This window comes from Synchiropus splendidus, chromosome 13 (assembly GCF_027744825.2).
Source record: "Synchiropus splendidus isolate RoL2022-P1 chromosome 13, RoL_Sspl_1.0, whole genome shotgun sequence".
Classification (NCBI taxonomy): domain Eukaryota; kingdom Metazoa; phylum Chordata; class Actinopteri; order Syngnathiformes; family Callionymidae; genus Synchiropus; species Synchiropus splendidus.
In genome coordinates, this window is record NC_071346.1 from 7,119,630 (window position 1) to 7,123,909 (window position 4,280).

The window sequence follows — 4,280 nt, forward strand, 5'->3', positions numbered from 1 at the left end:
TGAGCGCATTGGCATACTTATCTCTGTGTGGACATTTGTTTCTTGGTGTGTGTGTGTTTTGGCAAGACAAATGAGGCCACACGGGTTTGAGTTTTCATTTATTGATGGCTCAAACATGTGGCCTGTGGGCCATTTGTGGCCCTGAGGATGCAGTTTTGCATCTTGCCACTAGGTGCCCAATTTTAGCATGGGTGTAGCCCCCACAGAGCCCCCAATATCAGTGAATTCCAATGAATGACATTTAGGATTTACCTTGGAATTCTTTCTTAAATTCCAGGTTCATTTACGGCAGACCTGGGCAAAGTGCGGCCCTCGGGCCATATGCGGCTCGATGCCTGTATGTCCTAATTTTTCTGCCTTATTTTGTTCTTTCTCTTTTTGTCACCACCACCAGTTCAGCAGTAAATATTGCATGTTCTTGTTTTAAGATTAAAATGTTTCATTCGGCATTTTTGTGCGTTTTCTTGTTCCTCAAAATAGATTGAACGAATACTGAAAATATATTTTTGATTGAAATTGCCATTCTGTTCTTGAACGTCTAGTTAGTAGTTGTTTCATATTCAAATTAAGTGCATATAAAATGAAATATTTCAATAGGTTTCATGGCATATTTACACTTCTTAATATGCTTTATTTCATTTCATCCTCTTAGGTCAATTTTGTCCTGGTTACTTAAGTATATATTTGGGATTTTTTCCCATCATGTTCTGTAGTCATTGCTGTCTACACCTATATATTATGGTGTAATGCCATGTGATGGACATTTGTTATCATGAAACATATGGTATTTGAAGTCAACATCATCTTAATGTTGAACGTGATCAGGTCTTTTTTAAAGGTCAGATGTTCAAGAGGCTCACATTGACATGACGTGGATCTACCAACTAGGGATCAATTCAAATAAATAACAACACCAGATGTAACAAAGTCACCAATGATGACCGCCAAAAAAAACCTCACTCCGCTTGCCCAAAACTTGCCATTGGCTCTAGATTGAAAATGTAAATGGACAGGCAACCTGTCCTGGGTGTCCCCTTCATAGCCCATTCATAGAATATCCATGTCATTCCAGTAGTCACATTCTTCGGGCACATGCTGTAATGCTGCTGGGCCGTACCCCTGACCCATTAGGGGGCCTGTATCTGTTTGTTCAGTCCAGCTGGCCTCAGTTTCTTGGCCTGGCAGTGTTTTATGTTCAGACAGAAATGTAAATCAGTCGGTTCCCCCTTGACCAGCTAGGATAATGGACACATATTCATGAAACTACAGTGCCAAAAGTGACGGGGGGAGGTGATGGTAGTATTGTGCCGGGTGAAGAGGGATGATGAGGCTCACCAGTGGTAGTCCTACAACCAGTGCAGTGGGACCAGAGCGGCCATGAAACGTCTGTCTTCCCCGTTGTGTAGAAATGACAAACGTGTGTGCCAGTTTCTACGCAGAATCCCTTGTCATCACATGAGCTCGAAAAGGTCGCATTGATGCTGAATCTGAGACATCTGTGATGTGTGAGAGATACTGTATCTCTGTTGAGGCTGTTTTCAATAATTCCTTCAGCCTCTCATTACTGACACCTGCAGGCGACTTATCAGCTCATCAGGTTCATCTGCACAATACGGATAACTTTCTGATGCTTCTGTGAAGAAAAACTTAATGTCGGATAAGCCTCGCGTCCCTTAAATCCAGGCGACCGTTGAGCATTTCTGGAGGTGAGACATGCAAACACCCCAACCTTGTAAATCCACCAGCAGCCTCTGCACCTAGATTCCACCTCCCATCAGATCCCTCTCCCTCTCTGCAGACAAGAGCTCTGCTGCATCGCTGATGAGATGTCTGAGCTCCGTCTAAGAGCCTTCTTCTTGTGTGTGCGGATGTATAATGCAAAGCTGTGTGTCGCCGATGTGTGTACGTTAAGAGGAAGTAGACATAAAGAAACGGGGCGGGTGCTCCTCCCTGTGTAGTGTGTCCTTGGACTGCCCTCACCCGTGACGCACACACAGGTTCTGACACACAGCGTTTACGGTACTTCATCAGTTCCTGACACGGCTGGTCCAAATGTGGGTGCAGTTAAAGCGGTACGCTTCTTTATTCCCGATACCGATATCGTCTTTTTATATCACTGCTAAGTATTAATAGAATGAACCAAGTCTTCCCAAACTGTGACTTGATTTTGACAAAGCTTGTCCTCTAGCTCTTCTCCTCCGCAGCGCTGGTCCATTCCTCTGTCCTGGATGTCCTACTTCAATTAATCATATAACCATCTCCTGCTCTCCCCCATGGCTGTTTTCCTCTAGAGGGCAATTTGCTTATTTAGCTGGATACAGGTACCTTGGTCCCTCTCCCATCAATCTGCTCGGAGTAACTTTGCCCTGCACACGTTCTCAACAAATGGCTGTATCTCCATTTTTAGAAACAAAAACATTCCAGTCCCTCGAGTCTCCAGTAAGCCAGATTTGCATTTTTCAGTTATAGCAACTCATGCATGTGGCTTTGGTTGGTGTTTATGCGAAACGTGCACAATAAACTACGTGAACGTCGCTGGAACAGAGAGAGACACACACGCTAAGACAACACATCTTAATGTTTCCAAAGAGCCGAAGCTGTGCAGAGGGAAGCGTCTGGAAAAAAAACAGCAAACATCTGAATGCCAAGATTAGCATTTGGTCCCTGCTCTGCGTCTATGAATGAGTCAGTGAGCAACACACACACACACACACACACACATGCAGTGAGAGGGACAGTGCAGCCGCAGGCAGCTTGAGCGGCATCACAGTTGCCGGACAGTGGGCTGGGGAGGAAGTGACAAGTGCGTCAAGCTGGAATGATCACGAGAAAAACAAAAAGAAAGAGGAAAGATAATGTTGCGCTGATCTAATTATATAACAACCGTGGCCTCATATTACTCTCTGTCACTGTAGATGAAAATGCCACGTGAAGTCATAATCATGTCACAGTCTTTCCATCATTCAGACCTCACAAGACGGAGTGAGGTTGAGTGGACGGTTGACCTCCACCTGATGAGGCTATGAATCACACTGCCGAGGTCAGCGACGGTGCTGCAACAGTGGCACCTCAGAAGCTCACGAGGAAAACTGTGGAAACACTGTGATGAAACTCGAGGTGGGACTCGATAAGATATGAATGTTTCAATGTTTGATATTACAATCCGATGCATGTTGAACGTGTAAACATAAGCTTAGACATCAGGGAGGAAGTGCTGAGTGAGGAACAAACAGGCTGCATGTAGTGTGCAGAATAATGTTTTCCATTGAGTTTTTTACTGAGGTTTTATGAACTTAAATTTTTCATCTAATTTGGTCTCCTTCATCATAGGTGTTTTGGTTATGACATCACACTGTGATATGAGGTGCATGTGGAATTGGTGCTCTAGAAACGGTCCCATAAAAAAAGGTGTTTATAGAAGGTTATTTGTAGAATTTTTTCTCAATAATTTATTACTGAAAGAAAGAGTCACAGACCTATATAAAGCAGGCAGTTGTTTAACTACATCTCACTCTCTCAGCATCACAGCATGTGGAGCCATCCTGGGTGGTCAGGCCTAGGTGGGCATTATGAAAATAAAAATGTGTGTTTTATTATTGTTATTATTAAACGCATATTGCTCATATTTTCATGCTATGTTATGTTTGAATCTGTATCTAACTTTTTTCCATGAGCTCAGATTTGTCTACTGCTTTTTCCATCCCACTTTTCCAGAAAGTGTCCCTGTTGTGTTTCTGGAAAAATGAAGCAAAATATTATAAATATTGAATGACTCAGACCTAAAATCTCAATAACTGAGCTGAGCTAAAAGGCTCCTTTTTTACCTCTGGATTTGCATTCCTCATCTCATCTTCCATCACAAGCTTTGGGTTGTCACTGAGAGATGCCGATACAGCTGAAATCAGTTTCTCTCTCTAGAGAGACAGAATGAGTTGCACTGTTTGGGCCTCTTTGCTCGGAGTGCTGCCTCTGTGACACGACCTTGTATCGGAGAAAGGTGACTGGCTGTGATCCTCTAAAGGCCCATTTATTTTCACATTTCTGCACGTTTCCACAAAGCTTACGGATACAGACCAAATGGCGCAGTACCACTGGCAACCTTGGGGGGGGGCAGTGTTGCTGTTACCACCTGATATGTAGCTCTAATGAGACACAAAGAAGACATAATGGCTAAAATTCTCCAGTCGCAATATATTTAAAGGCCTCTCTTGTGCAAAAGCTGCATGATCAAAACTTCTTCCTCAGTCGCCATGTTGGTTTTGGAGTTTGTCATTGTCATA